The sequence below is a fragment of the Callospermophilus lateralis genome, unplaced genomic scaffold (assembly GCF_048772815.1).
Source record: "Callospermophilus lateralis isolate mCalLat2 unplaced genomic scaffold, mCalLat2.hap1 Scaffold_89, whole genome shotgun sequence".
In the NCBI taxonomy this organism is placed as follows: domain Eukaryota; kingdom Metazoa; phylum Chordata; class Mammalia; order Rodentia; family Sciuridae; genus Callospermophilus; species Callospermophilus lateralis.
The window spans coordinates 1,592,245-1,605,261 of NW_027517018.1; positions in this window are offsets into that span (position 1 = coordinate 1,592,245).

The window sequence follows — 13,017 nt, forward strand, 5'->3', positions numbered from 1 at the left end:
TTACTTTTGTTTTCTCTCTACTTTTTAAAAATAATATAAACAGCACTGACATGTTTTTTTTACCATCTCTACAGTATCTTTGAGGCTAAGTCACCATGATCTCTCACCCTAGTCATTCAGTGGGTAGCTAACTCTTCCCTGGGCTTCTGTCCTAGTCCAGGGAATGGTCTATTCAACACAGCAGCCAGAGGCAGCCTTTTACTAAGTAAAGCCAAATCCTGTTGTTCTCAATGGCTTGGATGGAAAGGAAAACCTCTTCCCAGGGGGCTGATGAGTGCTGCATGGACTGTTCTCTCCCTCTCTGTTCCTCTCATTTGCTCTCCTATACCCACACAGGCCTGCTTGCTCATCTGAGAGCGTGCCACATACATTCCCACCTCAGAGTCTAATCTGTGGGGATACCCCGCTCCCAACATCTGCATGACTTGTACCCTCCACCCTTTCAGGGCTCTGTTCTCCTTAATGAGACTTCACTCACTGCCCTATTCTTTGTGACTTCTCATCTATCCATTCATCTTTTTCCTTTATTTTCTTTTATTATTGTCTTCTACTTCATTATAAAATCAACTTGTTCATTTGACTTATTGTCTTTCTCCACTTGAACATAAATCCAATGAGCTACAATAACTTAGTTCTCTCTTGAGTCTAATACCTAGAAAATTCTTGGCAAGAAGTAGGCATTCAAGAAACTTGTGAGGAACAAATGAAATAATAATTATCATTTCTAAATAAGATCATGGATTCAGTGAGCCTCTACTGAGTCTCTATTTATTGTACTAGATCTTTAAAAAAGGTGAAAAATGACCTCTTCCAGCCTGAAGAAGCTTACATCTTTATCATAACATTGGGATGGGGGATCCTCACACTTAATGAAAAAAATAAGGAGACACACATAAAAAATCAGCAAACTATGGAAGATTCCTTGAACTGATAAATCCATTTTAAACCAATTCATGACAATGTAGAAATAATATATGAATGATCATGACTTGCAAAAACTAGAAAATGTGAACATTAAACTGTAGGTATTGCTACTTTTCTGAATGTATAACTTCTAAATTACTGCTTTTGTCAGGTTTAGTGATAGAAAATTGATAAACCAAAAGGGGGATTTTCAATCCTTCAATTCATAAAGTAACTATACATGATATTAATATCAAAATTATAGCATATGCTATTGTCTGGAGCTGAAGAAATTCTACAAACACATAGTTACTTACTTGCAACCAGTGGTTCCTTTTCTGATGGTTTAAAGTAAAATTAATCCTTTTCCAAATCAAATAGTGCAACCAGTGTATCTTCTAGCATGGCTTGTTCATCGGTATACAAAGAAAGAAAAACAATATGACAAAATTGAATGCAATGTAATGTAAGATGCCATGACATAATGTAAATCTGGATGAAACATAGCTTAATTTGTGCTTCATTTATATGCAAAATATATCAATCCATCCTTAAGACCTTCCTGACCAAAATGAAATTGACAAGTTCCAGAAAGTTACACATTCCTTTTATGATTTTGTATTTTTCATTTTCTCTGTTATTTAATGGTTATACACACATTTTTTCAGCCTATTTTGTAGCTAGACTGTAATCATGTTGATTTCATTTACAAATAATTTCATAGAGAATGACATTTGACTCTTAGTTTGTAAAGTCTCATAAAAATAACAGCTGACAAGCAAAAGTAAAATTTTATTTTAAAACCACATTATATAACAGCTACCCTATTTTATAATGGGATAATTTATTCACTGTTCAATTTGCTATTTACTAGGACTGTGATAAAAGCAATTTCCACATATGTATATATATTTTTCTTGCAGAGAGTTTGGGGGCAAGAATAATTTCACTTAACTGTCTTCATGGAAATTTAGTCTAGAATCTTGTGAATATCTGATCCAATTCCTTTTAGCTATTTGTCTCATTCTTACAACTTATAATTTTCAAGCTTTGGCATGTACGGCCAGATATACTTATTATATCAGTGTGACTCTTAGCAATATCACCATGCTATCAGATTTTCGCCTTCCTATTAGCAGTTTAATGCATTCTCTATAGGGTCTTTTAATAGTCTCATAATGAAAATATAATTAACCTTACTACACACAACTTTTAAAAGTTCCCTAATGATGTATATGTACCTTTTAAACAACCAGCACAACATGTTTTAAGCAACAGTTTAATATGTTAGTATAAGCTCTTACCATATTTTGGTACAATATTTGTAGAGGGTAAAGGAGGTGATAAGAAATTTTCATTGTATGAAAAACAATCAGTAAGGCAACCCCAGATTTCAAAAAAGTACAATACAGATGCAAATAGTTGAGAAAATTGTCATCTTTGCAATCTTGATTATTACCTAGGGGTAGAATTTCTGAATAATTCAGAAAGTCTATGTTTACCATTTTGAGGAACTGGCAAACTGTGTTCCCAATATTTGTGCTATTTCATATTCTCATGGCCAATTTATGAGGATCACAGTCTGTCCATATCCTCACCAACACTTGTTGTTATCTGTCTTATGGATTACAACTGTATCCATAGCACAGGTGATGTAATCTTTCTTCATAGATTTAGTTGCATTTCCCCAATGGCTAATGATGAAGATCATCTTTTCATGTTCTTATTGCCATTTCAAATCCTTTGCCCAATTTTAAACTGGGTCATTTGTCTTTTTACTGTTGAGTTATAAGGGTTCTTCATGTATTGTAGACTAGGTCATTGCTTAGTTATATGATTGTAAAATTTTCTCCTAATCCTCGAAAATGCAAGTAAAATTTTTTGCTTTAAAAGTAGCAACATCTAATTAGATTATGACAGTTTTAAAGTAAAGAGAATGATAAATCTCATTCATTTACTCATTCATTAGCAAATATTTAATGTGATAGGAAGTGAGCTTCCTATCAGAAACTAATTTTCATTTGACAAACAATGACTAATTTTTATTTTGTTTTTAAACACTTTTCCAAAAGTATTTTATTTCAAATTAACCAAATAAAAATATCAATCACCTGTAATCTACCTAGTTGGGAGGCTTAGACATAAGGATTGCAAGTTTGAGGCCAGCCTGAGCAACTTAGTGAAATTATCTCAAAATAAAATAAAATGGCTGGGAATCTATCTCAGTAAAGAATAGATACCTAGCAGGCAAAAGGTCCTAGGTTCAGTCCTCCAGTACTACAAATAAGTAAAAATAAATTACCCACATGGAGTGCACAGATTCTTTTCAGAGAATCTGTGTAGTTACTTTGAAGTACCCTGAAATGGACTTCTTTCCCCATTTTTCCAGAATTTCCTATAGCTGTGCAGTCAGCAATCACCTTGTTACCCTCAGCATCACTCAAAGCATTATTTTTTATGTATAACTTCATACATATTTATTTAAAAACTCAACCTTATCACTTAGTAGCTACATTTTCTATGTATGCTTGAATGAATGAAATAGGATTTCCTACTAAAAATCACAATCCCTTTTAACACACACCTGAGATTCATATGTAAAAGTGAACATCTATGCCTCTAAATATCATGACCACTATCACAATCACAGAAAGTACATGTGGAAAAAAAAACCCTCCAAATTTAGCACGGTTTTATTTTTCAAATATTTCAAAATGCTCTCTTCATATCCAGTGTGGATGAACAAACATGGCTAATTCTATTGCAGTTAGCACAGTGCTCCTAGATTCAACAGGACAAATGTGATAAAGAAAAACCACAATTTCTTTTAACACATGCAAATTCTAAACATATCGTCAGACAGCACACATGCATGTAAGTTGTCTGAGCTCCTCTATGAAATACTCTCCTGATTATCAATCTTAATGGAAATTCAGATTTCACAGTGGGCTGGATAAGGGAATTATAGTAGAAAGAACCTCTTTTTTTCCTGATGACCATTTTTAGTCAGTGCTTAGGGACAGAAGAAGCTGTAGCACATGGAGGCTTTCTCAGCTTTCAGCAGCCTCAGAAAAGAGATTTAAAAATCAGGAAAAAAGGAATATATTTTTACATACTTATTAAAATTTGAATGACCATGGAAAAATGTGACTTTATATAAAATAGCTAATGGCAGCTGAGGTACTTACAAAGGAGAGAATGAGTGGGAAATGACTAACCACTTCATATTTGGGAACATGCAGTAATGTAGCTTACAGTTAATATAGACAACCAGAGTCGTGTGATTCCTTACCAAGTCTGGTGAAAGAAGTGACTGAAAGTGAAAGAGAACACCAGCATTTGCTATCTGGTCCAGCCACCTTCTGCTGGCTTCCCATGTTTTCATCTCATTTTCCTTGCTATTTTCAAACATCTGGTTTAAGGCTGCCCTGAGCACTCGACTTTGGCAGAAAGTGGTCACTAGACTTTGGCAGAAAAAAATGTCTCTCTGGAGCTGTGTCTGACTGACTGTGAATTAAAAGAACACAACAACAGCTTTGAAAAAAATGTCATAGATGGAGAAAATGAATATATTAAGCATCTACTTTGCATTGACGGGTATTTCATCTTTTTTGCCCTGTACTGGGGATTGAACTCAGAAGCACTCTACCACTGAGCTACATCCCCATCCTTTTGTATTGTTTTTATTTTGAGACAGGGTCTCATTAAGTTCTCATTAAGTTCCTCAGGCTGGCCTTGAACTTGCCAATCTCCTGCCTCAGATTCTTGAGTAGCTGGGATTTACAGGCAAGCACGATCACACCTGTCTACTGGTATTACATCTTTCCATCAAACTCATGCCACGGGAAAACTGAATTTGGACTCTATTAATGAGCACACACATTTTACCAAATATAATTTTTGGAAAATTTTAAACACCAAAAAAGTTAGGAATATTAAAATTGCTTTATACAATTTATATTGTGACTTTATCCTGAAATCATTAAATTGTTTTATAAAATATAAGAAAAAATAGGGCTCATTTATCTATATTTTCTTTACCTGTGGGACACAATTTGCCTCAATTGAAGACTCAATGACTAATTTTTTAGTTTATGCTGACAAGTGAAATATGATGTTATTAATATTGTTTAAAATTATCTACTAAATCTATCCTAATATTAATGCATAATGGAGATGAGCAAAGATTATTTGCTGTTCAATTATTCATATTAATAAGAAAATCTGTATCTCCTGAATCCAGTTAGTTACAAATATGGTCAAATAGATAGGAGTTACATCAGTTACAAATATGGTCAGATATATAGGAGACAAATTCTTACATTTGTTTGACAAAAGTGACAGATTTACAGTTTTACCATGAACTGATTTTTACTCCAAGATACACACACATATATACACTTATATCTTAGATATAGAAGTCTTTTCCTGCATTTGACTACATTGTTGGGTGACCCATTTGATGGTATGTCTGCTCTATAAATTGCCATTCTTGAGCTAGTTTTCTTTCAAATGAAAAGAAACGTATCCAGAATTTGTGTCTATGGGTAAACACATATATACAACCTGTATAAACATCAAGCCAAACATTTTGCATGTTGAAAAATCACACATAGTAGAAAAAAAAAAAACACAGGGAAAAATAATCTCCCAAAAGTATATTGAATATTTCAAGGGCTTATAGCACCTTCTTGAACAAAGAAGCATTGTCAATATTTGTGTATAACTGAGATAAATAGTGCCTTACTCAGTGTTAAGTTCTTGAATTATTGACAAAGAGACATAATTTTAAGATGCTTACCAAGAACACTGAACATCTGCTTTTAATAACCATGAAAAGTATGTGTACACATAATGTATCTGCTGTGAATTTTATTCAGTCTCATCATTAGTAATACCTAGATATTTTAGAGTAACATTCCAGAAATTTTTATTAGAAATACATTAACCATTAAAAATATTCCTTTAGTAGCTTGAGCTATATGAACTTGTTGCATTGGGGATCAAAATGGTTGAATACGGCAGTTCCATATGATTCACCTTCCTAATGCAACCAACATATGTTAGACATTTCCCTTAAGTGGTTCTAAACCATGTGTTCCTTGCTACCAAGGAAAAAGTGGGAAAGAGTGTTTTTCAGGTAAAAATGCAAAAATGTCTAAACTAGGAATTAGTATTTTCGAATTCTCAATTATCTAAAAAAAAAACAAATGCCTATTTCTTTGGGTACAATTTCTAACAAAGAGTAGGTATTCAATAAATGCTTACAAAATGAGTAAATGGAAATTACAAACTAAAGGAGATAATAAATAAATAAAATGGAAATGTATTAATTAATCCTTTGTGTTCCTAAAATCTCTGGATTTGGTTGGACTTAGGAAGGAAATTCATATAGCTTATTAGTTCAAATGTGTAGCTAGAGTACTGAGATCTAAGAAACCACAGAAGTAAAAATTTCCCTAGCTCTTCTTTTTACATTCTTACTTTTCAGTTGTCATATACTAGAGCAGAAATTCTGAGTGAGATTTTAAAACTATTTCAGAAGCTTTGCAGAAATGTTGTCTCTTATAACTTGAAAATAACTTAATAAAATATAATTTGAAAGATAATTTATGATATCAAGAGTAGGAAGCCTGAGTCTTGAGAAGGAGCACTCTGGTTCCATTGTGAGCTTTAGTAGAGATCCCCAGGTTTAATAACTTGGCCATGAGTAGAAATAATTATCACTAAATTGTGTTTGAGAAGAAATTCTCAAGCTTTTTTAATGTTAAAAAGAATATATAGATGTTTATTCTACTCCCCACATGTAGTTAAGCCAAATTGAAATTTCACTCAACCTTATTACTGAATTGGAACTGATTTCAATTAATGTTCACTAGCCTTGCCAATATGCAAAAAAGTTGATAACTCTATCTGCCCTGTGAAAGCTATATTCATTCATTAAATCAAATGTTTAACCCTGAATGCCCCACGGGAATCAAACATTGTACCAATATACTTGAGGTATAAAGAAGTCCAAGTTTGGATACTGGCCATGAGAACTCAATGAAAGAAAAAAAAATTATGTAAATCTCTAGGCCCCTCTTCCAGCTGGGTAAAAAGTTCAAAGAATTTCCAAAATCTTCCTTCAGAGTAAGAATTCTTAGGCAAGAGCTACCTCTGAACACTGCAGTCAATAAAGCTGCTTCCTGAAAATTCCTCAGGTGTCCAACTTCTTTTGTCCTACTTCAACAATGGATCTGAAAGCTGCCAAAACAGGGGGTGCACAGATCTGTCCTCTGAGTCACAAAGTGCTGCCCAACATTCTTCAACATCAAATATACTTATTAAATGCACTTTACAGCCCATATTTTCTCACTAGGTTTCCTCTGGCAACAGGCTGCCCTGTCCTCTCCACCCTGTCCTCTCCTCTCCATCTAGCAAACATTAAGTCTTTCTTCAAAATTCAACTCCCTGAACTATTGAAACTCATTGAAATACTAGAACATTTTGTCTCCCTATGTGAAACTTCCCCTCTATGAAACACCTTGAACTTCTTTTGTCACCACACACCTGGGGCATCCCTGGCTGACCACATAGCATTCAGAAAGTCCATTTGCATATATATGTCCTCCAGAGGATCATCACTACACCAAGGCCAGAGGAAGTGGTGTATCCTGTGGGTTATGCTCATGGGTTTTAGATGCACATAATCTCTATATCACTACCCACTTTAAAGCACATGTTCTTGGGACATGGGTCCCTATATGTAAAATTGGCTTCATTCTTACTTCTTAGGTCTGCAATAAAAATAAATGAGATTAAAATAATTTAAATGCTTAAAGTGAAATTGGGTAGACTTATCATTGTGATTCCCCTTTCTCCAGAATAGAGCAGTGCCTGATACTGAGTAGGTGCTCAGTTTTATTCTTGTATGGGGAAGAAACAATATCATAAACAAAGAAAAAGAGAATAAAATCATGGCATTTGCAGGTAAATGGATGGTTTTGGAGAATATAATCCTAATTGAAGTTAGCCAATCCCAAAAAAACAAATGCCAAATGTTTTCTCTGATATGAGGAGGCTAATTCATAGAGGGGTTGGGGGGTAAGCATGGGAGGAATAGACAAACTGTAAATAGGGCAAAGGGGAGGGAGGGGCAAGGGGGTATAAATAAAAGATGGTGGAATGAGATGGACATTACTATCCTAACTACATGTATGAAGAAGACACGAATAGTGTGAATATTCTTTGTATACAAGTAGATATATAAAAAATTGTACTGTATATATGTAATATGAATTATAATGTGTTCTGCTGTCATATATAACAAATTAGAATTTTAAAAATTAAAAAAATAAAACCTGAACAAATGAGTTCTTATTCTTTGATACTGGTCTTTGCAAATATACTGTTCAAAGTATAGAAGTATAATCAGACCATTGAAAATATTATTAGAACATACAAAGATGATGACTAAAATGATATTATTTTTTTTAAAAAAGAAATAAAACCAAAATCTGCTAATTCCCAGGAAAACATCCACTCTGTTGCCTTGAATCATTCATTCAAAATACACCAAAGACAATCTTTTACTGAACTTCTATCAAAAAGAAAGACATTCAGCAATAATTATAATAGCTGCTTCCAGCTTCTAGCAGAAGATAAAGACAAAGGCATTCTAGGTTTTTGTAACAGGTTGCTTATTACGTTGTGGAGCAAGAGTTTTCTTATACTGGGAATTTGTTCCAAACGAATGGTTTTGTTTCAATACTTAAGCACCTACTTAACTCATCTCCTACCAATGTATTTTAAAATATTAACACTTCATTTAATCTCATCTTTTAAAAGTTCAAGTTCTATTACTAGCTAGCTGGTCAAAAAATAATGAGATGGTTTCTAGATCCAAACAATTAACTCAGACATCACACTGAAAAAGAAATCGTAGGGGAAAGATAGCGAAAAGAAAATAGAGCAACAACAACAACAAAGATAAACACAAGAGAGAGAAAGATAGGAACAAAAAGTTAAGAAAGGTGGACTGGGGTTGTGGCTCAGTGGTAGAGCGCTTGCCTAGGATGTTTGAGGTACTGGGTTTGATTCTCAGCACTATATATAAAACCAAATAAATGAAATAAAGGTCCATCCGCAACAAATTTTTTTTTAAAAAAAGTTTAAAAAGTATTTAATGGAAGTGTGCACACTATTTAAAGTGAAATAACTAAAAATATGGAGTATTTTAATTACTGTTTTGGTGCCATCCTACGTAGAAGAGGGAGAACAGAGAGTAAGGAATTAAGTAGGCAAACAAGTTACGTGAGGTATGAAAAAAAATCAAAAATAAGCAACAGCCATCTGAATATTAATGAAAAAAAAAAACAATGAAGTCTTTCCAGCAAGCCACTTCTGGAACTGGCAAAACTAAGTATGATTTAGTTTTATTCATTTACTGTTTTATTCATTTACTTTTTAAGGCCCACTTTGCCTCATTCTCTTGATGCTAAAAATTATAAGTTGAATTAATGCCATTTACTAGTTATTATTCATAAGTCTTTACCTTTAAAACTGTGAAAACAATAACATTCTCACACTGTGGCTGTGAGGACCCAGCAGAATCTGTGAAAATTTGGTCCATGATGTGTGGTATTATTAGGAAAAATTTAGAACTGTAAGATTTTTGTTGTTGTTGTTATAATTGTTCGTCAGAAAAGAAAGGCAAAATCTTGTTTAATTAAAGCAAAAATCAACCAAACAACAGAAAATCCCCCTTGGTTAACTGGACTCATTCATTCATTGGTAACTGAAAATAGCCACAGGTGGTCTAGTTTCAAAGTGGTAACAAATTTTTCCCCTCTCTGTATCCAGGCCCTTGCAATACAGTTTTGCAACTGTTGCCATCAATAGCATCAATAGTCCTAAGATGAGCACATGCTCATCTGCAGACCCAGTTACTCAGGAAGCTAAAGTAAGAGAATCACTGGGGCCTAGGAGTTGAAAGCCAGCAAGCCAGCCTGTACACACAGTAAGACCCTGTCTGGGGGAGAAAATAAAATAAAGGCAGAGTCTCCATCTTCACCCCTGCATCTTGCATCTAAAGCTCTGGGGGTGCCAGTTAAGTGTTGTGACCAAGAGAAGACAGTGAACTCTAGTGTGCTTTTGCTCTCTTCTTGAAACCCTGCAAATTCTCCACATGGAAATGACCAGGCTAGTCTCATAGATGACATGCTAATCATTTACTTAATAAGGCCTAATTTACCTAATCGTCATGATGCTCAAATTTATGTGTCAAATAAATATTAGTTATTATTAACATACCTGAATGTCAATTTTCTTCACCTTTAAAATTGTGAAAATAATGAAATTTCCGAATAGTGCTTTTAAAGACCCTCATAACCATCAGCCCTGCTATCCCAGTTAGCAGCCAACCAATTGTGACATGGGCAAGTAAGCTCACCCAATATAATCTGTGCCCAGCCAATTTCCTCCTGGCTGCAGACACATGAACAAACCTAACTTGCCGCAGTCTCTGGCTGGGCACAAATCAGGAGTCTCCACACAGCTTGTAGATTCAAACAGCAATTCTTTATTCCCGAACTCACACCGGCTGTCTACAAACACGTTCTGGGGGAATCCACGTTCTCTGCCCAAATCCACTTCTGCCCAAATCCACTACTCTGCCCAAATTCACTCCACATGGGCTTCTGTCTCCCAAAATATACTGTCTGACCCTAAGAACTCAAGAGGAACTCAGCAGCAGGATACGCCCTATTCTAAAGGGGGAACACCCTAATCTCCTATTATGCTAAACTGCCCTATTCTAAAGGGGGAACACCCTAATCTCCTATTATGCTAAACCGCCCTGGTCATTGAGCAAGGTCACCTTTCAGAAGTCCTTCCACTAGACAACTTGGGAGTAAGCTGGCAAGGAGATTATCATACCTACTTGGCTGATGGCTCCCAGCACTAACTACCTCAATAAAACCTGGCAGGGATCACCAGAACACCTCAGGTGACCCTAGACACTGGAGCAATGATAAACAATTATTGGTTTAAGCCACAAAATTCATAGTATTTTCTTAAAAAAACAACTAATTGATGGGACAATTATTCAGCTTGCATTTTTAGGTGCAAATTCCTTGCTGAATCTAAAGTTACTGTAATAGTACTTGTTTGTATATTCATAGACACATACTTGATAAGGATGAGATTAAAATAACAAAAATAAGTCAATCAACACATGTACATGCATTTATATTTACAAAAAAAAAGATGTCTGAGTTTTCCCGATCTTCTGGATCCACATTCTTTTTAATGCATCTTGAATAAAAACCTTGCAGAAATATTTTCATAAAATTTCCCTTTTTAATTCAAATAATAGTCTTGCAGACATATTTGTTGAACACTACATGCCAGTTCTTATTTTAAGCATTTGTTGATGATGAAAATAGACACAGTACCTGCCTGCATAAGGCTAGCAGCTTATTTCCTGTATTTTATAGTTTGATCAAATACTTAATTGTCCTTAGTATCATTTCTCATTGCTAATATTTTTTAATCTACAACTAATTGCACAACTTTATCAAAACCTGTTCCCTTACTCCTTTTCAAAGACACTGTTTAGATATTGATGTACATTTCCTGTTATTACCAGTAATCAAAAATAAGCATATACTTTGTGTTTTTTATTGAAACTATGTTAGTATCCATTTTTTTCAATCTTTCCAAAGTTTAAAAGAAGATAGGGATAATATTTTCAACTGTCTTTAAACTAGTGAAAGTCATTACCTTCCTGTTTTAAGACTTATAAGATCCTGGAATCAGTTGCTTTGAAAAATAATTCAGAGGCTTGGGGTTGTAGCTCAGTAGTAGAGTGCTTGCCTGGCACACATAAGGCATTACATTCAATATTCAGGACCTGTAAATAAATAAAATAAATTAAAGGTATTGTGTCCTTCTACAACTAAAAATATTTTTAATGCAAAATATTACTTAAATATTACCTGTGTATTCAAGAAGAGACAGGAGTATCCTACACTACCTCTGCAGAGAAAGGGAAAAAAAAACACTTCAGTTAATTGCTCTCTTTTCAGTCACAAACATCACATTTTAACTGTGAGTAAAAATTAGCATGAATGTATTATATATATATATAAAATTAGGTAATAAAAATCTCATTTACTAACATGTTATATTTGCCTATATAAATACTACCCCACAACTTACACCCTATCATGTCTTCCAGTTATGAATTGTGTTACTCAATGAAACATTACATTCTGACAGCTTTTAACTCACCCTTAACTGTGATAGCCTGCATGGAGTTCTCTAATCTCCTATAGCTATTGTGGTCTATATCAATAAACAGTCAAAACAAATTTTTGCTACTATTACTTAAAAAACGCACACACACACACACACACACACACACACACACATGCACACACACACACACACATTCTTCTTTCCACCCCATCCTACACAAGCCAAATCACAGATGTTTGATAAATGTGTATTAAACTTCATACCCATTGCTTTAGGTCCAATGAGATATGTGTTGCCATTTGCTTCCAATTGGCAAGCAGATAACTTGTAATTGGTAAATTTTAAAACTTACATAGTTACCAAAAAGGTTAATTTGCATCCTATTCTAAACAGGTTCACAGTAGATTCAGAAACAGAATTAACTGGTCATCAATGTGCCAAATACTTCAGAGGGCAAGCACTTTTAGGAGACTGCAAGTTATTTCTACAAGACTGCAAAAACAAGGATTTCAGAGGCAGGGAATATGTTGAACTAAGAGTCAGAAAGCCGGGTTGTTATATGCTAGCTTTGTAGCTTTAGGAAATTGCTAACTTACTTTAAGTCTCAACTAGTTCATTCATAAATGATAACAACATGTACTTTATCAATTTTACAGCCCAGTGTAGGAAAAAAAATCATCAAAGATGGAAACAGAAAGATTAGCCCGAAAACCATTACTGTCACTGAGATATGATAAAAAGGGGAAAAGTAAGAGCCATACTATAGGACATTGGGACAAATTGAGAAAAAATGAAAAAGTAGGTTGCTTAAAAAAAAGACACAGATTTTGAAAGGAGTACAATTTTCATAGGTGACAGAACTAAAAATGCTTT